At 54.4% G+C, this 24,806-nt stretch overlaps 1 protein-coding gene across 4 annotated transcripts in view; it reads right to left on the bottom strand.

The window, feature by feature from the left end:
* The window catches only part of TSPAN18 (tetraspanin 18), a 187,811-nt gene that overhangs the window by 48,486 nt on the left and 114,519 nt on the right, over nt 1–24,806 (bottom strand). Inside the window, exon 3 of one of the 4 annotated variants that reach the window (XM_078433389.2) lies at nt 10,253–10,390. The exons of the other annotated variants lie outside the window; for them this stretch is intronic. The gene's annotated coding sequence lies outside the window, so the exon portion shown is untranslated. The remainder of the gene's footprint in view (nt 1–10,252; nt 10,391–24,806) is intronic. 4 annotated transcript variants of the gene reach the window in all.

Genomic DNA, 24,806 nt, shown 5'->3' on the forward strand with positions numbered 1-24,806 from the left:
CAACTTTCAAGGCCATCTGAGCACTGCTGTCTGGACCGATAGCGAGCTCTCCGTCGCCAGTAGTATGTAAGCAGAATTCAATGAACACCTCTCAAGGAGTCGAAACAGAGGACTTTGAAACCCCTCCCGGTCCGGCTAGTTGGGGAGGCCAGGAATCCTTGCTGGTCGCTTCCCTCAAGAGTTAAATCTGCACTCAGAGCGAAGCGGAAAGGCCTGAGCCATCCTGAGGGAGGGGGCCTGGCACCTCCTCTACCAGGACCGCACCTCCTCCGAGCGCTCACCACACGCCCGCACTGATTGCTGGTTTGGGCTAACGTGATCCTTGAATACACACAGGCCAGGCCAGGCAGCTCAGGGCTCCAAGCGAATGCACTGGGGCCTGAACTACCCCAGAGGCGGGGGCAAGGGAAGCAGAGGCTGCCTGCCCAGAGCTGCTGGTAAGCCCGTCAAATGGGGCCCTGTCTGGCCCTCCGGCCAGACGCCGGTTTCATGCAGGGGCCTTCCCTCTCCCCAGTTCTGGCCTCCCCAGGGACTCAGGATCCTGGCGGCAGTCTGCAGGTTCCCTCCCCTCAGCCCCAGACTCACCGCAGGATGAGCTCATCAGAGGCCCCTTCCCAAAGGGGAGCCCCAGGCCTGGGAGAGGCCCCAGCTCCCTTTCCTGTGCCTGCCTGGCCCTAGGAAGGCAGTGAGGGAGGCTGGGCCTCCAAGGAGAAGGCCGGGCTGGGGGTTTCCCCCACCACCTCCTCTCCAAGGTGCTGGCACGCCAGCCCTGAGGGGCGGAGGCCAGGCGCCTCCTGACCCGCCTCCACCCAGCTCCACCGTCAGAGGGGCTCTAGGCATGCTGCTGCATTTCTTGGTGCGGCCACTAGGTCTGGCACCTAGCCGTGCGGACAGAACCGTGGTCTCCTCTCCCTCAGAGATGGCAAACGGAGACTCTGGAGTGGAAGGCATGACGCCCAGACTAATCACGGTGCAAGACAGAGTGTTCCCGAGGTACAAAGAGACGGACAGAAGAGGGCCACCCGGGCTCCAGCATTCAGTAGTGGCTCCCCGGTGTTCGTGTTCTGGCAACAGGGCAGGACTCCTCCAGGACCCAGGGTATCCCCGCCCCACCCTGCTTCCTACTCCCCATCCACCACAGGCTCATCCCTGCCCTCCAGAAGACAGCCCGATACCTGCTGTGGTCCAGAGACCCTTCACCTCAACCACCCGTCTTCCCAGGGTGCAGGTCTTCCCTCCCCCCTGCATAAACCTTTTCACGGCTCTCCAGCACTCCTGGGGGAAACCCAACTCAGAGCACAAGAAGCCCATTGATGAGCCCTTCCCTCCCCCCCATGCTCCTCCCCCACTCTGCCCCAGCAATACCACTTATAGGTCCTGGACGCTTCTGTTCTATCATGCCTCAGGGACTTTGCATGTGCTGATCCCTCCGCCAGGAATCCACTCCCCTCCACCAAGTCACACACAGATTTCTTTGTCCACCTCTAAGTAAGTCATTCACAATCCCTATCTACGTGGACTGTGTCACCGTGGGCTGTGTCACCCTGTCTACGGGCCACTGCATCACAGGGCCCTGGACCACTTGCCACCCGCCTGTTGCTCAGTGAGCCTTAAACTTCAGCTTGCATCTCCAGCCCTGGGAGAGCCTGTCAAAGTCTAGACTGCCGGATCTCACCCGCAAATCTCTGATTCGTTAGGTCTGGGGAGGGCGTCTGAGATCTGCATTCTAGCAAGCCCCCAGGCAATGCTGAGCTTGCTTGTCTGAGGACCACATCTGAGCCCTCTGAGATCGATCTTGTCTGATTTTTCTTTCATTTCCAGTCTCTGAACCAATCTGGTTTAGAGTTGGCGTTCGGTACCCAAATGCACGAAAGGTCCCGGTCTATCTGTGGTAGCCAGTGTGGATGGCAGGAGAATTTACTGAGACAAGTTTTCCTGATTTGTTTGCTCTGCTGTGGGAGCTCTCTCTCTCTCTCCCTTTTCCCAAGATGGCGGCCAAGCCTTTGGATCCCATGTCTTGGGGGCTGCTGGCTTCCAAGGCCAGGCACAGAGGTTGCTGGGCTAGGAAGACCGTCCACCCTCTGAGCCCTGGAAACTTCTCGGCGGGGCATAGGCTGGAGCCTGTGAAGGTGGAGGCGTGTGAGCCTGGGCAGAGGGGCAGGCAGAGATGGCAGGCCCGGGGAGAGGGTTGTTGAGCGTCTCTGGATATCAGCAAGAAGTGAAAGTGGGGGGATCCGAGAACGACAGGCTCGAGTGCTGGAAGAGCCCTCCCACCAGGTGGCAGGACTTCCACGGGGCCACCCTGAGAAGCCTGGGCAAGGCTGGAAGGCTATGCACCCAAACTCACCGCTTGGAGTTGCAGCCAAACTCCACTCTTGGGCCCAGGATGGCGTGGAAATGGCCACGGCCCGCTCGCCCTCCCTGGACCTCAAGGCTCGCCAAAGGAGCCTACCCTAAGTGTTCTGGGCCACACAGGGGCCACCAAGACCCCTACAGGATGCTATTCGCGCTATCGTTTTCTAAATGACAACACTGAATTTGACAGAGGCTAAGTAACATGCCCTGGGGGCAAGAATCCTCCCTCCCCAATATGCCTGGGATGGAATGTCCTTCAAATAGGTAGCGGGGCTCCGTGGCAGACGGTCAGAGCTAAAGAAGTAAAGGCAGATGACACATTTGGCACCCTAGTGATGCTAAAATTCAAACCTGCTGTGGGTCCACTTAGTGCCAGTGATCCACCAGGCCCCATGCTAGGCCCGGGGCTGTTCCTGATGGAGGGAAGGAGTGTGGCACCAGAGGGCACAGATGCGGACGTGCAGACTCTCAGGAGGTGGACAGGAATCAGCGAATGTCTTGCCAGGAGCACGGAAGCTCGGGCTGGACTGAGCCTGGGGCTCCCTGACAGAAGAGGGAGCCAGGCCTGCATGCGGCCAGACACAGTGTCGGTGAGTCTGTCCCTCCAAGCCTGGCCTGAAGGTGGCCTGCCCCAGGCCACCTCCCAGGACTCCAGGACCCGGAACGCTGGAGACCCTCAAGACAGAGAGCAAACTGCAGCCAGGATGCCAGGCTATCCCCTGCTCCAGTGGCACCACTGAGGCCTGGACTTCTGGCCTGGACGGCAATTCAACACAACAGCCACCTGATCGCTGTCCTCACCTGACTGCACACTTGTCCCCTGCTCCTGGGGAGAAAAAAAAAGGGAGGAGAGTTCCAGACTTGGGAAGCTGCACATTAGGCAAGGGAAGGAACTGGCTGGCGGTGGATGAGGCATTTGCTTTTTAATTTAAATCCTCCTGGATCATTTGAATTTTTAAGGACCACGTATTACTTCTGTAACAATAACTTTTAAAAATAATTTTATGTCTGAAAAATGCAGAGCAGTATGCACAAATCGGTTTGGAAGAGAGAAGTCTATGCAACATATAGCCTAAGGGGTCATTAAACACATCACCATCATCGTTCTGGTACATTTACCATGTGCCCAGAGCTCGGCTCTGTGTTTTTATCCCCATTATTTAATCTAAGCTCATCACAGCCCTCTGTGTTGGATGCTATTAGTGCTATCATTTTCTAGATGAGGACACTGAATTTGCGAGAGACTAAGTAACATGCCCGAGGTCACCCAGCCCTGGAGCAGGGCTCTAAACTCTCGAGTGTCAGGAAGCAAGTTCCACCCTAGATCAGGGTGTGCGCGCCGTGCTGCCTCCTGAAACTGCAACTGAGAGATTGACAAGCTCAAAAACCGTTTGTTCTGAGTCCGCTCTGTGACTTGAAAACCACTGCGACTGCCCAGGAACCAAAATCAAAAACAAAGCCAGAGCCTGGTGTCTCCAACCACCTTGGAAACTTGGACCGAGGCTAAGAAAGCATGTATTACGGGGAGCCCACTGCCGCCTGTCCATCTGTCCATCCACTCACCAGCCACTGACTGAAGGCGCTGCGTGCCCGGCTCTCTGCCGGATCCTGGCAACCGAGGACCCACGTGGGCGAGAGGCCCACGACCACCCAGAAAGGACCAGGTGAGCACAGGGCAGATTGGACCCCTCAGGGCCTTCCAATCCGCTCTGCTTCCTCTGCAAATTTCCAAAAGCTCTTGCAGTTGGAGATCCAAACAGACATCAACAGGGGAATGAATGAAACACACCCCTGCAATCCGTGCCCGGTGGCAAGCCATTCTTCTTCTCCAAAGCACTTAGTTTGCATAACGCTGAACCAGGGCTTGGCAATCCAAGCGGTCTCTCCCGTCCAGGTGTGGTCCCAGGCCAGTTAACTGCACTGGGTTCTCTGGCATTTCACCCAAGCCTTTGCCCCAAGATGGAAAGGGAGAGGGTAGGAAAGATCCGGGAGCCTGGGAGACAGGTGGGATCTCTCCCAGGGTTCCAGCCTGCAGAGCTGAGCGCACCATGCTCGGCGTGAGGTCCCTGGGCCAACGGTGTCGGCGGGGCCAGCTGAAGGTACAAAGCGCGCTTTGCGGCAGCCTGAGCTGCTGAGAGCAGGGAGCTTGGGTGTCCCGTTCAGCTCTCAGAGGCCCAGGCACACAGCAGGTGTTCAGCAAATATTTGAGTGAATAAATGTAATTTTGAGGAAGGCAGCTCTCCTCCACGGGAGGGGTGTGACTTGTCCTGATCACCGTATCTGGGGGGCATGGACCTAAGCTGCCCAAAGGCACCTACATAGCAAAGACTCTACTGAGGATTCCTCCCAGAGTCATAAAACTGAAAATCTAAATAATAAGAACACCCACAGCATGAGTGCTATCACTCAGTACTGACCCTCTGGTGGACAAGCTGGTGAGCGCTTTATCTCCTTTAGTGACCTCATGGAATCTCCACATCAGTCCTGTGAGATGCGTAGTGTCATTATCCCCAATTTACAGATGAGAAAACCAAGGCTCAGAGGGCCAAGGCCATACTAGTGGCAGAGCTGGGATCTGCACCGAGGTCTGACTTAGAATTAAAGGTCTAAGGCTGGGAGCGCCCCCCCCCCTCCCATTTCACAAGTGACAAAGTACAGGACAAGGAAGCTGAGGACATCCGTGGCAGGGCTGGGACAAGAACCCAAGTCTTCTGACTTCCAGCCCAGGCTTTGTCGTGCCTTGAGAAGTTACAGGTGAACACGGTTTCTGCCCAGTTCCATTAAGAACCTTGGAGTTGGGGGGATTCATTACTTTGGGTCCCTTCTTCTGAACGGTCCTTCCGCAACTCCCCTTCCTGAGGATGGAGGGGAACAAAGGAAAATGGAAGAGCCACTTGACTCCAAACCCGGGCTGTAGGATGGCCACATACCTGCACGCAGCCAAGCCTGGAGGCCAGCAGGGAAGAAGCTGTCTGCATCCATCCTGTTTCCTGCCTGGCACAGTCTTCCAAGCCCTAGGCTCCCACCTCCAGGCTTTCGCTCTGTTTGCTCCTTCCTGGCATCCTTGCCTGTCCGGTACCCCAATTTTCGAAGCCCAGCTGGAATGCTTTGCATTCCCTGACTCCTCACCACCGTCCCCACCTGGAAGTGACCTCTGGATCTGGCCTTGGAACCTACAAGCCTTTATAGTTCTGCTCTGGACTCTCTTATTCCCTACCTTGTATGTCTTTGCTCTCATGTCTATCTCCTTATGACTGGCCGGGAGCCCCTTGAGAGGCTGAATGAGCAAGGTACAACCGGAGCGAAGGCTGGCCAATTCCTTCCGGTTACTTGTGCGCCTCCCCCCACTGGGTCTGCACACAGATCTCTAACCGTCGCCCCCGTCCCTCTCCAGGACCTATGGCAAGCTGTGTCTTGTAAGTCCTACCGGGTGAGGACCAAGCCATTCTAGAATCTCTGCAGCATCAGTGGGGGCTTTGAAAAATAGTGTGGAAAATAATCAACTCGTAGACCAAGTTCAACTATGGCTCAGCACTGAACGAAACACTGGACAAGCAGTGTGTGGGGGGGGGGAGGGGCGTGGGGGGAAGACACCCAGAGGAAGGGTCCTGCCCTCAGGGGCTCTCCCAGAGGAGAGGGTGGGGACCTTTCAGCTTTGCTCACTCTCTATCCCTGGCAAGTAAAGCAGCGTCCGGCACATGATGAGAACACAATAGTCACTGGCTGAAGAAATGAATTAACACTCATTGACCCAGCAGCACTGAGCACACCATATAAGGCAGGATAGTGCTGAACACTGAGCTGGTCTATGTGGTGAGTCAGAGCTGCAGAATCCACAGGCAAGAGAGACGGAGAAGAGAGAGAGAGACAGACAGACAGACAGACACACACACACACACACACACACACACACACACACACACTGGTGAAGGGCAAGGAGGTTTGTGGTTGACCAAAATCGAGCAAAGGACAGAACGTAAAAAGCACTTGGCCACAGCTGTCTGGGAGGTGGCATCATATGCTGCGGTTTTCAATCTTTTTCCTACAGAACAATCTTCTTTCAAATGAGATCATACACCGCACCCTAAATGCATAACAGAGCTGCCACGGTGGACGTCAGGGAAAGCCGAGAGGCCGGCCTGCTCCCATGTTCCCTGGAACCCCACGGAGGCCCCTGGGTTCCACAGAGATGGGGTCCTTGCTCAGTCAGCCCTGCCTCTCCGCTGAGACGCCTCAGTGCATCTGAGGGGAGGGCTGGGCTGCAGCTGTTCTGAGAAGGGGGTCTTCATAGGCCCAGGGCTTCTGGGAGCCCATTTGGGGCAAATAAACCCTAAAGTGGCTCAAGAAACTTTCCTCAGCCACGAGGGAGTCGGGGGAGGAAGGAAAAGGTGCTCCCAGCAAGTAGAGGGGAACCCAAGGCAGCAGGATATGGGGTGGCTGAGAGTGGGGTGGCTTCTCCAGTGCACAGCAACTCCATATGGGAGGGACGTTCGGGGCCAATCCTTCTGGAACGCGAAGCATCACCTGGAGGTACACTGTGTATGTGAATGTGTGTGAGTGTGGGACTGCAGGTGCATAAATCAGGCTTTCAGATACCAGATCCACAGAAACCCAGATGCACCTGTCAGAGCAAGGCCACCCTCCTCCTGTAAACTACAGAAGGGACCGTTTGGGACAAATCAGCATTCCCGTTTCCTCCATGTCCCCCAGGCCCTGCCATGGCATCAACAGGCTCACCTGTTGTTTTGTCTCCCTAGCATTCCTTCCTCCTTCTGAAAATAGCACCCGGGTTTTCCCTTTGGGGTTCCAGCCCTCTCCCAATTTCAGGCCAACGCTTCCCGCCCCCCCCTCCCCCCCACTGATAACACATGCTGCCCCACCGGCCATCGACTCTGACCTAGTCTGGCCAATCAGCACATTCTCTCTTCCCACCCGCCCCCACCCCGGTTTCAGTAATTGGTCAGAGACGGGCACGTGACCTGAGACCAGCCAATAAGCTTCAACTCTGGAACTTCGTCTGGACATCCTGGGAAAAAGAAGCTCTCCTTCCACGGGCTTGGAAATGAGTGGGATGTCAGTCCTGAGCTGTCTGTTCATCACTGCCCTGCCACCCCACCGGGCCCGGGTGCCAGGGATGGAAACCCACAAGGAGGAAAGCAGAAGGCACAGACATAGGCATCATTTGAACCTTGGATTCGGCTCTGCCTTGGACACCAATAAACACGCCCCAAACTGTCAATATATTGGAAACCAATAAAAAGCTAATAAATTGCTTTGTCTCGCCTAATTAGGTTTGGAGTTGAGGACTGGCTCCCAACTGATGTGGCATCTGACCTCGGTTCAGCCTTTGCCCTGGTCTCCCCTGCAGCCAACCACCATTTCTGGCCCATCACTGGTTCTTGCTGACCTGGGCAGCAGCTCCCACCTTCCCCAGTTGAGCCCAGGGGCCCTCAGACTCAAGCACTGGTCACAGGCCACCTGCACCCCAGCCTCTCCAGCCCCCCGACTCCCCCTTGGGCTATGTTTTGGCTGATCTAACGTTGGCCCAGATCCACTCGCTTTGTCCCCTCTCCTCGTTGTTCTGCCTTGCTGACCTTGGGTTCTTGTAGGGGAGACAGACCCTACACGATGAATGAGGGTCCCGGAATGCAGCCACCCCTGATCTTGGAGCAGGAAGAGTCACCCCAGGGCTTTGGTCCACAGTCTCAGGGAGACCTGCCCTGGGCCGAGGCTGCGGGGTGTGGCCAGAGAGTATTGGGCCAGCACGTTCCTGGCTCTCTTACCTGCTGCACCACCTTGGGCAAGCTGCCCCTCTAAGTTTTATAATCCTCTCCTCTAAAACGGGGATCATACCACTACCCACCCACCAGAAGGGCTAAAATCCACAAAACCGACAGCACCAATTGCCGGCAAGAATGTGGGGCGACGGGAACTCTCATTCGTTGGTGGTGGGAATGGGAATGTGAAATGCTGCAGCCACTTTGGAAGGCAGTTTGGTGGTCTTTTAAAAAGCCAAATATGTTCTCAACCATACAGTTCAGCCAACATGCTCCTAGGTGTTTACCCAACTGGGTACAGCTTAGGCCCATACAAAAACCTGCACCTTTGTTCATAATTGCCTAAAATCGGAAGCAACCGGGACAACCCTCAGTAAGTGAATGCGTATACAAACTAGGGTACATTCAATGGAATGTTATTCAGCAATAAAAACAAATGAGCCATCAAATCATGAAAAGACATGGAGGAAATTTAAATGCATATTGCTAAGTGAGAGAAGCCAATCTGAAAGGCTACCTACAGTATGATTCCGATTCTATGATGTTCCGGAAAAGGCAAAAGTCTGGGGACGCTCAAAAGATCACCGGTTGCCAGAGGGAGGAAGCGGAGAGGGAGGGTGAAAAAAAGGGGTGGGTCATCTTATCGGGCAAGGTGGAGGGTCCCCCAGTATCCATGTTGCCCTTCTTCCTTCGAAATAGAATGGCAATTGGGCAGATGGCCACCCAGAATGAAGCCTGTAATTCCAGCCTCCCTTGCAGCAAGGTGTGCTGTAGAATGACTGCACTCCGGCCGATGGGGCATGAATGGAAGCGACGTGGGCACCCTCTTAAAGGAAGTGGCACCCTCTCCTTCTGTGGTTTCCTCCTTCTTGCTGAAGAGGCTGTCATGGGCCATCGTGGATCACGCAGATCAGCAATGGTGAAACCACAAGACAGAGGAAGCTGGGCCTCTAACAGTTTTGTGTGGAAAAATCTTCTTAGCTCAGAATTTCACTTAGACGGGGCGCCTGGGTGGTTCAGGCTGTTGAGCATCTGACTTCAGCTCAGATCATGATCTCACGGTTCATGAGTTCGAGACTGCTTCGGGCTCTGTGCTGACAGCTCAGAGCCTGGAGCCTGCTTCGGTTTCTGTGTCTCCCTCTCTCTCCACCCATCCCCTGCTCATGCTCTGTCCCTCTCTCTCTCAAAAATAAATAAGCATTTAAAAAAATGAAAAAAAAAACCCAAACAATTTTACTTAGAGGAAAATCAACCTCTTTCTCATTGAAGGAACTATCATTAGGGGTTTTGTCACACACAACCAAACTCATATCCAGACTAATGCAAGGACCTTCAAGGACTTGTCCTGCGGGTTCTGTATAAAACAGGCAAAACACCTTCATACATTCATCCATTCAACAAATAAAGGCCAGGGATGCCTGGGTGGCTCAGTCGGTTAAGCGTCTGACTCTTGATTTTGGCTCAGGTCATGATCTCAGGGTTCATGAGTTTGAGCCCCGCGTTGGGCTCTACGTGGACAGTGTGGAGCCTGCCTGGGATTCTCTCTCTGCCTCTGCCTCTCTATTTCTCTCTTAAAAATAAATAAACTTGAAAAAAAGTGGGGGGCAGTTTACAGTGCTGGGACCTGGGGATTCAATTAAGAATGAGGCAGACAAACCCCTGCCCTCATGGACTCCGCCTTCTGGCAGGAGACAGACGATAACGAACTCATTAGGGATCGTCATGAGCACAGGAGTACCCTTAGGAACAGTTACCGTCTCTTGAATTCGGAGCTTACTCTGTGCCCATCCTGTTCTAAGCCCTTTTCCTATATTTCATCTTCACAAACCCAGAATGTGGGTGCTCTTCCTTCCTGGTTTGACCGATGGGGAAACTGAGACACAGAAAGGTTGACGAGACACCTGCCCAAGGTCCACGCAGCCAGTAATTGGTGGTGTGAGAATTCAAACCCAGGTCTGCTGGACCTTAGAGCCTGAGCCACTGGGCTCTCCTGCTCTGGAAGGGTATAAAAGAGGACACTGTGATAAAGAATGACCGGGTGCCCCTGCTCATGGTTTCTATTAGCGGCGACAACAGGTGCAGCATAGAACCCGGTGCTGAGCAAGCCTGAACTCCCTTACCTGGGTGGCAGGCGTTGGGAGGCCTGGAAAAGTATTGGGCCCGTGTCTAGACGCCAAAGTCAAGGGTTTCAAGTTGCTCTGATGACGGTGTCAGAAGCCCCGGCCACTGCAAGCTCGGGCTGTCCAGGAGATGCCCACCTGTCAGAGACAAGCACATCAGCCATAACTGCCTGGTCCGGGGAGATCTCATCAGCTCCCACTGCCGTACGTGTCTTTTTGTTTGAGATGCTCTCTGGATCCCAAGGGGGCTGTGGGATGGGGCAAAGACAGCAGGAACGTGGGGTCATGCATCAGGATAGAGGTCCCAGCTGAACTTGCCTGGAAGCGAGACTGAGACACAAAGATATGCATATGCCTGCGTGTGTATGCCCTGCATAAAAATACATAAGCATCACACCCACTGTGTCTAGCACCGTGCCCTTTGCAGAGCGGGGAAGCTCGACAAATGTTTCGCGGTTTGCTTTGATGTAAAACATAAATGTATATGCTGGAGTGAGTGGGTGGGAACTCCACAAGAGTGTGAGCGCATCGGAGGCAAGATCCTTCCGCATGTGAAAATGCATTCTTGGGATGCTCCATCCAGCCAGACCAATGGCCTCATTTTAGCAACGAGGAGACTGACATCCAGAGAAGGGCGGGGACTAGTGCAGAGTCACATGGCAAGTTGGTGGCAGAGTGGGGCCTAAACCCTGTGTCTCTCCTGACTCGCCGCTGGGTGTTCTCCCCAAGGATCCACCCTCCTTTGTAGCGATCAGACTTGCAGCCCGGGTACAGGGCAGGGATCGGCCACATGCCGTCAGGCGGATGCTGGTCACAGGCCAGGGCAGAGAATTGTTTCCTGGCTGTGTTCAAACCCCGACAACGTGCAAGAGTCAATGCCCACAGTGGTCAGAAGCATGGTCTTTGGAGGCAGGTAGATCATGGCCACATGCTGGGGCAATCTTTTTCCAGAAGTGGACCCTGGGTAAGTTAGGTGTCCACTCAGAGCATCAGTCTCCTCGCCTATAAAACAGGGATAATAATACCATCTCTCTCCGAGGATTGCAGGCAGTTAAAGTCTGTGAAGGCCATGCAGAGCATTCGCTCAACAAATGCCAGGGATGTGATGCAGAGGAGAATATCGTCAGGGGCTGCACGGCAAGGTGGAGCACCGGACTGGGGCTTGCTCTGTGTCCCTGGCGAGTCTTCAGACAAAACTCTTCAGTTCCACCCGCTCATTCATTCCTTCTGTCCCCACCTTCCTCCCTCTTCACTGCCTCTCACAGAGCAGCTCGGGGCCCCAGCCTCGCATATCTGCCTCTCCGGGTGGGCTACAAGCTCCCCGCGTGCCCTCCCCCCCCCCCCCCCCCCCCCGTGGGATCCCCACCGCCCAGCCCACATTTCGACAGCGAGCAAAATGCAAATGTCATTAGCGCTCTGCAAGCTGGTGAGTGCTAACGCCCCCGGTGGCAGCCCGCTCTGCTCTCGCGAGAACTGGGGAGCGTTCAGGGGTGGGGGAGCGAACTCCCCAGGAGGGGGGGGGCGGTCTCGGCTTTCTCCAAAAGGGGTACGGTAAAGAAACAAATAACTGGCCTCAAGAAACAACGGAGACTGTTTTAGCAGCATGAGGCGCAGCGAGGCTTTGCTCGCGGACTCACGTGGCGCCTGCGGGCCCTGCTTCGGCCCCCATCTGGATGATGGGTCTGTCCCAGCCTCTCTGGGCCTCTTCACCACACATACTTGAGGACGAGGCTCATCTGGGGGACTCCCAGCTTCCACGTTTCATTTCCACCCCAACCCAACCCCCCTCTAACGTGTTGAAAGAAGCAGACCACCCACCCAATGAGCAGACCCCTGGTGGGGCAGGGTGGGGGGGGTGGTCTTCACCCCCAGGAGGACGCAGCTGCAGTGGACCCTCCACCCCCCTGCCCTGAATCTTGCAGGCAAGGGTCCTGGGCTCCGGTTCCAATGCCACACTAGCTACGCCCAGGCACATGCTCCCCTTTGCGGGGCTTTGGTTTCCCCATCTGTGAAATGGGCTGTTGGGCCCATTGGCAGTCCCTACAATCTCTCACGGTCAGCTGGAAAGTCCGGCTCTAGTAACTTCCGGGCAGAGCTGCCAAAGTAAGGCTGCTCCTCTAATGTCCTGACGACAATGCACGGACGACCCCAGCAGGCACATGAAGCCTTCCTGGAGGAGGGGGCAGGTGTGTGTGTGTGTGTGTGTGGAATTGAGAACAGGGTGCTGTGGGCAGTGGGGCGGGGTGAGCAAGGGCGTCGAGATACCCAAGTGGGGAGCCTTGAGCCAGCGCTGCCTGTCAGGGCAGAACGGGAGATGAGACGGAAAAGTCCTGGGGTCAGTGCTTCCTGTGCATGTCCCCATTTGATCCTAACTGCGCTATCATTCGCATTTTACCATTTCACCGGTGAGCGGTTCAGTAGCTTGGCAGACACATGACTGTTAAATAGCACAGATTAGATTTGAACCCACAGCTAATTTCAGAGCAGCTCATTTTGACGGCATGTGGCAGATCCCTGCCCTGCACCCGGGCTGCAAGTCTGACCGCTACAAAGGAGGGTGGATCCTTGATCGCCGTGGGCCGCCACCCGCCATCTAGACCGTTTAAAATGGAATGTGACCTAGAGAAATGTAGGATCATGCGTGTCGTGAACCCATGCAGACGAGCTCGCGGTGGCACCTGAGGGGGAGCAATATTGTGGCTGGGGCGAGGGGAAGGAAGCTCCGTGTATGAACGTGCACACGCTGTCCTTGTGTGTGTCTTTGTTAAGTGATGCTCCAGCCCTGAGTCCAGGCCCAGAAATGCCAGAGGGGCGGGACGTGGCAGAGGGGCCATTGGGGCTGGGGAGTGGGTAACTCGAAGGCCCAGGCCATCCCACAGCAGCCCAGGAAGCCCTGCTCTCCAGGCTGTGAGCTGGGCCTGACCTGCATCTCTTCCCCTGGCTTCCACAGGCCCAGAGGCCGACCCCCTGCCGCCACGGAGAGTGGTACATCGGCCCTTGGCTGCCTCTCCCTTGGCTCAGGCTGCCTGCTCAGGCCGGGGGCACAGGACCTACAGATGGAGCCCGGGATACACAAGGGGCTGCCACCAGCAGGTAGGGAAGCCGGCAACCACACCAGCTGACGGCAGGTCAGCCCTGTTTTCCAGCCCTGGCCCTGTCACTAGCCACTGGCCTTGTGATTGGGACATGTGACCTGCCTCTCTGAGCCTCAGGGAAATTCCGCTGAGCTGCAGAGATGACCACCTACGGGGCAGGGGCATGCAAACTGTAAAGTGCTGTGCCCACCAATGGGGTTGTGGTTCTAACCCCAGTGGCCAAGATAACCCAGGAAGTAATAGTCCCTAAGGGAGGCTTGACTGAGAATCTAGCCAACGCCTTTATGTAACTCCCCTTCTTTCCTCTCCTGGGCCGCAGTTAACTCCCCTTCTTTCCTCTCCTGGGCTGCAGTTTCCTCATATGTAAAACTGAGGATCTGGGAGCTCAGATAGGGAGTGGTCTACAGCCCCCTGGGGTCTAGCCTCCTTTGCCATGATTTGCAATTAACAGCCTATCCGGATTTCATTTGCCGGAAGCCAGAAGGCCATTCACGCAGCAGTCAGCTGAGCACGCGGGGCCGGGACAGGTACAGGTACATTTTGATGGAAGGGAAGAGGAAAATGGGTGACCTGGAAGGAATGGAACAAATCTGGGAAGACAGAAGGAAGCTTGCGGGAAGGAAGGGAGGCAGAGCTGTCGACAGGTGACAGAAACTGGGTAGAGTGTTTCCCTAAGTTCGCGCTGGGCTGGCCCCGGAAGTCACAGAGAAGACGCAAGGATTCTCTTTCCTGAGGCCACAAACAACATGAGCATTCACTCATTTGGTGAGCATTAGTGAACACCTGCCGTGTACCTGGGACTCCAGGGGTGCCAGAGATGACTGAGGCACAGACTACGCCTTCAAAGAGGCTCACGGTTATCAGGAAGAGAAGTCAATGCCCTTGTCTTCATGGTTCAAGGTGACAAGGAGGGCTCATCACATAGCTCTGAGTTCAGAGGCAGGAGAGGTCCCTCCCTACGTGGGCCCCAGGGAAGGCTTCCTGGAGGAGGGGGCAGATTTAAATATAAGATGACAGGAGGATGCTGTGGGCAAAGGGGTCAGGGTGAGCAAAGGCATGGGGGTACCCAAGTGTGGGCTGGGTATTCAGGACCATGAGCCAAGGCTTCCTGTTGGGGCAGAGTGGGAAATGAAGCGGGAAGGGAAGGCAGGGGCTCCACGGGTAAGGTCTTTGAACGCCAGGCCAAAGAAGGTGAAATTTGTCCACAGGCAATGGGGAGCCACTGATGGTCATAGAGCAGAGGTGTGCTTCGGGTAGATGAAAAGCAGGAAGGGGCCCAGGCAGTGGAAACAGATGGTGAGGCGATGGACGGACGATGGGCAGAGACTGGTAGAGGTGGTGGGAGGGTAAAGGTATGAGGGAGGTGGGGTTGGGGGCCCCGAAGCTGACAGGCCAGGGAGACAGGTGTGGGAGGAAAGGCGGATCTCCACCCGTAGGGTTTGTCTCCCAGCTCTACCACTGCCACCAACTTGTGGCCTCAGGCAGGTCATTTAACCTCTCGGGGCCTGTTTCCTTCTCTATAAAGTAAAAAACATCGAGCCACTTCACAGAGATGTAGGATTCAACTTGATAACATGAGAAGCGCTTTAGGCACAGAAAGTGATGGTTGGACGCATGCTTTCTAAAACTTAAGCATTTGTTGCTTTTGTTAATTAGTGGTGCCTTTCCCCCGTAAGGACACTGAAGCTCAAAGTCCAATGGTTGGCTAGACTCGACAGAACTGGGCCTTGAATCACAGGAGAAGCAAGTTATGAGCAAATAAACCTGGGTGACTCAGAAAAGAGTCTTGATTTTAAAATATTGCTAAAGAAAAGGGCCGCTTTATGACTTTTGCACCGTGCGCTTATTAAACCCAAGCTATAAACGTGAACTAATAAGTGAAATGAGTTAAGTTAATGAAAAAAATCAACCTTCAGGACGAATCCATATTACCTAATGGCAGTCCATAAACATAAACATAAAATTTTAAAATACAAGAATGAATTGCAATGCCCAGCAGCTCAAGGAAGCGGCAATTTCTCTCTCTGGAAAATAAAAGCTATTGATTTTAGCTTGGGTTCTCATTGCTCATGAGCGAGTCTTTGAGAAGTCATAAAGGAAGGAATTATTTCAAATTGTTTACTCACTAAGGATCATATGTATTGAATTTAAATCATCTCCGATTCCTAATTAGTACAAACCAAATTAGAATCTAAGTACAGAAGAACTGAAAAGGCCCTTGGAGGCCTCTGAGCTCAGTTTTCTTTGTTTTACAGACCTGGAATCCAAGGGACAGAGGAGAAGTGACTTGTCCAAGATCACGCAGCAAGTGGGGTAGGAGCCAAGTTAGAATCAGGGCTCCTGGTACCCCGGTCAGCATCCTGCTCTGGTCCCTGCAGTCTCTGGGATCAGATCATTAAATCCAGACCTTTCAGGTGTGCTGGGTGTTACCATGGCCTCAGCCCAGGGGGCTCCTACCATAAGAACTTTCTCCCGGCTGCTGGAGTAAAGGACCCTCAAACCCAGGCTAACACTGATAGCAATGTAAGTGCTAAGGCACCGTGAGTATTGACATGTACAGAACCCTCGAGCCCCTGTGCCAACCCAGCTTCAGCAGGGAAGCAGACACATACTGGGGGCCTCGGGTTCTGTCTTGAGAGGGGCCACAGAGCCTCAGGCCCATAGCAGTTCCCCACTATGTCGAGGGGAGGCTGGGGCACAAAGACCCCACTGTATGGTGGGGACAGGAGGGGTCTCTTAACCTAGCCTGGCTCTCTGCCTCTCTCTCTTTCTCACACACACAGACACACACACACACACACACACACACACACACACACACACACGAATGAGCACAACCAGAACTAGGGAGCTTTGCCTGTGGCTCGGGCATGTGTGCATGTGTGTGTGCGCGCGTGTGTGTTAAGCTTCAGCCCGCACACAATTATGAAGCAGATGTTTAATTACTACCTGGGTGTTATTAATCAACACGATTAATACACAACCCATACCACATAATTACTTTGCAATTACACCAAAACGAAATATTTTATTGCTGAGGGTTTGCTAATTACCTGGCCTTGCCAAAGGACAGGTATAACGGGCAGCAATTTTTCTTCCTTCCTTCCCTCCCTTCTCTGCCTCCCCTGCCCTCACATTAATCTCCCGGGCTGATGTCCATGGAACAGGGAGCTGAGGCAGGTTGCGGCAATCACGTTCATTTTAATGGGAACCCTAAATCGTCCTGGTCCTTTCCTCTCCGCGCCCCCAGCATGGAAATGTGCATCCTTTCCAGAAATGACGATGGCTTCCTGCAGGCCTGCAGCTGGGGCGGGGGTTACCTGGGGATAACCTGGGGGGTAGGGGCTCTGCAGGCAGCTGCCTAGAGTTGAATCTTAGTTCGACAAGTTAGCTACCGGCTGTGTGACCCCGGTCACATTAACTGTGCCTCAGTTTCCCTACATGTAAGGTGGAGAGGGTAACAGTAATTACCTCGGGGTTTGAGTACTGAATGTGATACAGGCATAAAGCACTTAGCACAGCACCTGCCAGAGGAAGGCTTTGGTAACACCCATTATTGTTATCATTTACCCAGAAATGGGGCCCTCCACAAATCTTCCCAATCACAGGGTCCCCCAAACATTCAGATTTTTGGATTCCACTCTCTCTCCCTCCCCTACCCCAACAGGTCAGTCCAAGCTACCTAGACACAGCTCCTCACATTGGCCCCTTCCCACTATGCTACCTCGAGGGACTTCACTTCCTTAATCCAATCCTTGGTTCTCTCATCTGGCCTGCAGCCATAGCCTCCACAAGGTCTCCCTGCTGCCCCCACCCCATTCCATCCTCCCCTGGGGAGGGAGGGAGACAGATCTTCAGGGGTGGAGCTCAGACCAGGCCACTCTCCCACTCAACAGCCTTCTATAGCTCCCCATTGCCTATGCAGCAAGGTCCACTTCCTCCTCTGGTGTTTTAGGACCCAGAAGATCACTAAAGACCCAAATTCCTCCTTCATTTCTTAGGGCGTTAGCATAGCATAGCACCTAAATGTCTGATGAAGAATGAATGAATGTCTTGCTAGATTTTAGAGGTATCTGTGTCCACTAAGCTGAGATGTCCTAGAACATTTTGTAAGCCTGCGTATCTCCACAGACTCCACAGCCTTCACTGTTCATTTCTACACCATCCTGGTCTCCTACTTGCCTTGACAAATGTCCTCCCTAAACCCAGCTGCATTTAGGAACGGTTGATCTCTTGGGACACAGTAACGACATGTCTCGCTAAGCAAAAAGACTATGTAAGGACCCTCGATGCAGGACTAGCGTGTGGTCCATTTGGGAGATGAGCGTAAGGGGGGATGGTGATAGCCTTGACCATGGATGGTGCACGTTGGAGGAAGAGACAAGGGAGGTGTGCGTGTGTGTGTGCGTGTGTGGGCGTGTTGTGTACATGGTGGCACAAGTGGGGCTGATGTGGCTACTTCTGAGTGTGCATCGACTCTTTCAGTTACCAAAATATTAAATCGCGTGGGTCATTCACTCAATCACTCAATAAACAGAGGATACTGGGTTCTGGAGTCCGAACACTGGTGACAGAATCCTGTCTCTGGCTAAGCTGCGTGACTTTGGGCTAATGCCTTCGCTTCTTTGAGACCTCAGTTCTTAATCATAAAATGGGGCTATTCTAGGGGCGCCTGGGTGGCTCAGTCGGTTAAGCATCCGACTTTGGCTCAGGTCATAGTCTCACCGTTCATGAGTTCGAGCCCTGCATGGGGCTCCGTGCTGACAGCTCGGAGTCTGAAGCCTGCTTCTAATTCTGTGTCTCCTCTCTCTCTGCTCCTCCCCTGCTTGCACTGTCTCTCTCTCTCTCAAAAATAAATAAACATTAAAAAAAAATTAGAATGGGGCTATCCTAGCTCCTACTGATAGCATTGCTGTAGATGTAAGGCACACTTTGCTCAGTGCCTGGCATATGGGAAGGGCCAGACCAATGTTAGCCATTTTGTCATTATTAGTAGTAAGAATAATAAACCCCGGGGGTATAAAAACTCCATTCCCAAAGCAGAATATGGCATTAGGGTACGCGATCAGCAGGTGGAGAAAGGCCTGCAGAAACATTTCAATGGAAGGCAGTAAAGTGATATTCGTTTATCATTCATTCATTCATTCACTCACTCAGCCAACACTCACTGAATGCCTACCGTGTAAGTTGCTGTGTTAGGCACTGGGGAAGGCAGAGGGACTCTGGCTCCGTCTCTGCAGCGAGGCTGAGTGCGGCTCTGCCCTGGGAGAGGGCAGAGGCGGGGAATGATCTAACCCACTCCCGGCTATATGCCCGAAGCCTCAGTTGCCTGTCACACCTGGATGCTGGACGAATGGGCAGCGGGTGAAGATGGGGGAGCGGGAGGTAGCACCTGGAGGGCGGGATCGGTTTCACGAGTGCTGGAGACGAGGAGGAAAGGCACTCCAAACCGAGGGCACAGCCAAGGCATTGGCACAGGGACTTCCACGAGCATGGCAGGTGTGGGCCACAGCAAACGGGCTATGCTCAGCCCTGGCGGGAAGGGAGAGTGGAGGTGGGTGTGCACCCAGGTGCCGCGACAGAAGCCTGGGCCAACAGGGAGCCAATGGAAATTCATGGAGGGGGCAATGGGGACCATCCAAGTCCCGGGTTTTCCTCCTCTGTCTGAAGTTCAAGCCTTGGTATTGGGAGTCTGAAGGCCCCTCCTGGGAAGCTGATGAAAAGGTTTCCAGGGAGTGTGGGATCATCTATTTCTCTTGCCCGGGATTTACATAAAGGTCCCTGCTCAGCCACAAGGCAAAGGCACAGGCACAGAGGTCTAGCCACCAACCTCTGGGTGGCACCGGATGCAGGACTAGCCCAGACGGAAGACAGGCAGCCTTCCCCGCTCCAGGTAGACGCAGGGAGGGACGCACTGCCAGGACGCAGCTGTTTTCCCACCGAGGCCACCAGGGTGCCGCCTCTCCTCTGCCGGCGGGCATGTGGGCGGCCTGTGATGAAGGCAACAGGGGAGAGAAGCTTCCTTCCACGTTCCGTGGGCCTCCCTCGCCCGCTCCCCCTGCCACGATCTGGCCCTTCACTCACACACGTGCACGAACTCATGCTCTCGACAGGGAAGGCTAAATTCGAACGCCACTCATTACGTGACCTTGACGCCTTGTGTGAACATCTCTGAGCCTCAGTTTCCTCATCTGTAAAGTGGGGACAGTGACAGTTGTCACTCCCAGAGTGAATTGAGAAGACACAAGGAGATTGCCCAGCACGGCGTCTGGGGCCGAGCCAGCCCTGAGAAGTTATTATTAGTATTACGATTTTAGCTCCAACCACATCCTGGGGAGCCCCCAGCCAGGCGGTTTCTTCGGTCCTCTGTGCCATCCCATTGGCAGGGACCCTGGGAAGTGGCTGACCTTCGTCCTGGTCCTCACCGAGATGGCGTGACGCCCTCCCCGGGCCCTAGCAATAGCCCCAGACCTGAAGGGGGACTTTTCTGACCACCCCTGAGCCACACACAGACATGGCTGTGGAGTTGACATTAGTTTTCTGGACAAACAGTGGTCATTCCTTGGAGCCCTGGGGAAAGCCGCCCAGCATCATTAGGGCACTCTAAGCTCCCCTGAAATGTGTCATTTCTTACCAGCGGCATGTATCCATATAGCACTTGCTAAATAACAATGGGAATAAATCATTCATCCGGAGACAAACACCTCTGGGGAAATCTCAGGCCTTGACTGACCCCCAACTGAAGGCTTTGGCTGCGTTTCTCATTCCTGGAGGAAGGGAGCTGAGAACAATGGGCTTCTCCTCTCTCAGCCCTGGGGACAGGGGTCATTAGGGATCAGGCAGTTTACCACCCGACTGTCTGACTGTCTGACGGAAGGAGCTCATCTGGGCCAGGCCAGGCAGGAGAGACGCCACCCTGGGAAGGTCTCCATGCAGGTGAGGCAGTGAGAGCAGGAAGCCGGATTCGACCCGCTTCACAGGTGCTGAGGGCCTACTGTGCACCGGTCCCAACAGAACGGCTGTCCGTGTGGCATCCGATGCGTGTTTTCTTCCTAATTCCAAAGTAAGGGATTACGGGGCCTCTCCCTGCTGCACCAGACCCCTTTCCTAGATGGTGCAGCCCTCCCTTGACCCTGCAGCGCTGGCTGCGAGTCTCCACCCCCACCCCCTCTGGGAGAGCTGCTGGCTCCTGGCTGCTTGGAGTCACTTACACAGACGCGCCCGGGAGGCTACACCCCTATCCCCACCCCAGGCCTGGCCCGCAGCCCCGACAGACAATGTTGGGCACAAACCCGCCAACTCCAGGGCGCCCCTTGGGATCCGGCTTTGGCGAGACTGCACTTGAACCCCAGGCCTGCTTCCTCGCCGGCACGCAGGTGTCTCGGGAGAAGCCTCCCTCGGCACTTCACATGCACGACCACTGCCACTCAGGCTCTGCTTCTAGGGAGCCGCCCGCAGACAAGCGAAGCTCATGAAGGAGACAGACACGGGTCCTGCCATCACGAGACTCAATGCCCAGCAGGAGTCAAATATGAGACACTGAGCCACCGTGACACCATCCCCTCGACTATGACCATTGCTCCCCCCACCTCCACTGCCATCTGATATCAAAAACCTACGACATGCCGTGCAACCCAATTTCCCTCCTGCTCTCATCAAATGCCAGCCCAACCACGAGGGCTTATCTCCCATTTTATAGATGAGGAAACTGAGGCTCAGATAGATTATAATTTTTCCAAGGTCACTTGCAACTCCTCCTCAGCTGCACTGGATTGGAACTCAGTTCTGCTTGGCCACTGGGCCCCAGCAGTTGCTTCCCACTAACAAAAAGCACCCAAACGCCACTGCAAAAGGTGAGTGATACTTGCCTCGTGCCATCAGGACCCTCTCCTACATCCCCAGCCTGGAGGCTCTCTTCCTCTCAAATGATTCTCATTGCCGCTGGCTCATCCCGCGTCCCCCACCACCCCCAAGTCCCATTATGTCCCAGGCTTTGCGGCTCAGCCAGGCGGGTAACAGGCAGGGGATGGGGAGTTTTACCTGTTAATTTGATTCCTGAGCCCCTGCTGTTTGCCAAGCCTAAGCAGCCCCACAGCAGGCTCAGAAAGGAGGAGGGGAGACAGGAATACACAGCAAATGGGGAAAACCACATAAGCAGTTGCTAGGGGGCTTCCCTGAGGGGGACGGTGGTCCAATGGGGCCAGGGGAGCCAACCTGGCTGGACCCCAAAGCAGGAAGGGCATCTGCTTCCCAGGGCACCAGCCACCTGCTCACTCTACCCCATTCTCGGTGGGGAAAGGGCAGAACATGTCAAAGATCCCGCTGCTCAGGAGAAGAGCTGAGCCCAGCCAGGTGCGGGTGACCCCTGCTCCCTCAGCCTTCCTTCCCACAGCCGTCAGCCTTTCTTAACACGGCCTCTCCCTAACGTATCTGGAGGCCCCGCGTCCCTGGGCACTGTGTGCCATTTAACCCTCCAATCCTTTCCCATCCTCCCTGCATGAGGAAGTATCATTATCATCCCCATTCCACAGACGTCAAAACTGAGTTTCAAAGAGGTGATGTATCCTCGACACGTCCAACGTGGCATGACCATATGACCCCGCAATCCGACTCCTAGGTACCTGCCCAAAAGAATGAAGACGGACTGATCAGACCTGTCGTATACGTTCACAGCAGCCTGAAGGTGGAAAAAGCCGCCCGACTGTCCATCAACGGATGGATGGATAAACAGGCAAATGTGGTATATCCATCTAGCGGAATAGTATTCAGCCAGAAAAAGGAATGCAAAGTATTGACGCGTGTTATTATAACGTAGATGTACCTCCGGAACACGACGCTAAGTGAAAGGAGCCAGACACAAAAGGGCAAATACTATGGGATTCCATTTATATGAAGTATCTAGAATAGGTAAACCCAGATGGACAGAAAGCAAGTGAGTGGTTGCCAAGGGCTGGGACGGACGAGGGGTCCCCGTGTTTACTTTTGGGCTCGAAAGCTCCTTGGGTCCTCGAGCTAGACAGAAATGGTGGCTGCACGACCATGTGAATGTGCTAAATACTACTGAAGGGTTCACTCTCGTTAATTCTACATTATGTGAATTTCACCTTAACTGAAAAAAAGAAAAAGGAAAGAGGGGGGAGAGAGGATGTCACGCGCTAGGGTCACGAGATGGTTAGTGCGAGTCCAGATTCATACTTGGGTCTTTGTGACTGCAGGCCCTGTGCCCTCGGCCGCCATCTTCCCTTGCCTGCCATGCACTTTTCTACCCCTGGGCCTTTGCTTCTTTGTTGTTGCCTCAGCCAGGAAGGCCCTCCCTCCCCGTTTTTGCTGTCTGTACCCTACCCTTGTTCAGTGGCCTTGATTAAAAGCCACTCCTGTACCCGAAACCCTTCCCAATCTCCTTGGACTTCTCTCCACCTTGGAGCCCCGCAGCCCTGTTCCCCTCCCGCGGCAAGCTCTCCCTTCTGCCCCCTGCTAGACTTAGCACCGCACAGGCCTTTCCTTCGCCCCCCCACCAGCCTCAGAGAGTAACCACACTCACAGGGTCCTTGTCAGGGTTAAACAACATTAATGCCCACAGAGTTCTGGGCTCTGTGCTTGGCGTGCAGTAAGCACTCAATAAATGGGGGGTTGTTAATGGGCCGGGCTCCCTCCTGAGGAGCTGGGGCCTGCTCATTCATCTCTGCTTCGCGGCCCAGACCCCGCTCCCTAGGGAACTCCTCGAATGACTGGAATGGAAGAGGAGAAGCAGACAAACCCCTATGACGAGAGGGCCCTTTCCTACCTGTTTTCCAGCAGGGCAGGCAGCCCGTCTCGTTTCACAGTTTATAATAAACACAACCCTATTTCCCCTTGGCCGGGCTGGCCGCGGCACACACCCAGAGCCGGCTGTTCCTGTTAAATGTCTGAGGCTCCTTGGACCAGCCAAGCCCTGACTGAGGTGGTTCCCTCCACGAGGCACCTCCACCAGCAGGTTCGGCGGGTCCAGAAAAATCAGAAGTTCCAGCCTCCCGGGACACAGGCCCCTGCCACAGGCCCTCCCCATCAAATCACAGGTCGGTCACCAAAATTCCAGCTGGCAGGGACACGGACATTCATTAGCCACATACTCATCAGGCACCTGACCTGGGGTTGGGGCCGCAGGTGTGACCAGGAGAGCCACGAGCTTTGAGCCGGAATGCGGGAGTCACGCGGAACCAGGAGGGATGCGGATCCTGCTGCTTCCTGGCTTTGTGAAGTGCTGGACAGGTCGTGTAATCCCTCTGAACCTCAGTTTCCTCATCTGTAAAATGGGAACACTAAGAGGACCTACACCCCTGGCACAAAGGAAAGGCTGCGTCAGCGTAGCGGTTCTAGTTTGTGTTACCGTTTCCATTTCACAGATGCGACAACCGAGGCACAGGAAGACCAGGAGGAGTCTGCGAGAGTCACAGAACCCCCGGGGCGGAGGCTTTACTCTTCCTAGCAAGTGTGTGTTCCAGATAAGACACACTCAGAACAGCCACTGCGTGACAAACTGCCCCCGGGTTTGGCACTGGTGAGGGCTCAGCCTGCCGGGTGGAAATGCCACCGGCTATGCTTACTCACTTCTGTGTGGACCGTGAGCCCCGCAGAGGGTCAAGGGGGACAGCATGGTGGACAGAAAGAGCACAGGGCTGAGAAGTAAAAGCCCTGGGTTCAGACAGGGGCTCACCCATCTCCTGGCCAGGGGACCCTGGGTAAGTCACGGATCCAGGCTTCTGTCCGTGCGGTTGTCTTGGTTTGAAATGCCATATCCTGCCTCACGAACTCCTATTCATCCTTCAAGACCCAATTCCCATGCTGCCCCCTATATGAAGCCTCCGGCCCCCCTGGGGCAAGGTGGCCGCTACTGGGCTGTGCTCCCACTGCATTTACTCCATCTCTGCAACGTCTCTGAGGGCAGGGAATGCATCTGGTTTGTTCTCTGCAATGTCCACGGGGCACAGTGCCTGGCATGTAGGAAGAACTCACCTAGTTAGGAATGAGTCTCTATTCCTGCACCCCCTGCACTGGACTCTGACCTAAGGCTTATGCATTATTCACTAGGCTTAGAATGCCCAAGCATACAACTCATTCAACTGTGGCTGCCGGCCCAGGACTGGGTCAGTCTTCCGCAAACTTCAACTCAACACGATCTGTCTTGTAATTGGTGCCCTGCTGACCTCCCTGGCTTCAACTAATGAATATGTAATAAGACAAGCATCACGGAAGCACTTTCTCAACTAAGGGAATTATACATTTAAGGTATGAGCAGTAAGAATAATTCCAGGCACCAGAGAGCGCCAACATTTTCAGCATGTTTTGGAAGCTCCTTTGAATCTGCAGTGGAATGTGAATTCGTCGAAGATGCCAAGAAATTCACTTCAAAGAAAAAAACTAGGTGGCCAAAGGAGGAAGTCCCCACACCAGGGAAGGCAAAGAGATGTGGACTTCCCAGA

The sequence above is a fragment of the Panthera onca genome, chromosome D1, assembly GCF_046562875.1.
Source record: "Panthera onca isolate mPanOnc1 chromosome D1, mPanOnc1 haplotype 2, whole genome shotgun sequence".
Taxonomy (NCBI): Eukaryota; Metazoa; Chordata; class Mammalia; order Carnivora; family Felidae; genus Panthera; species Panthera onca.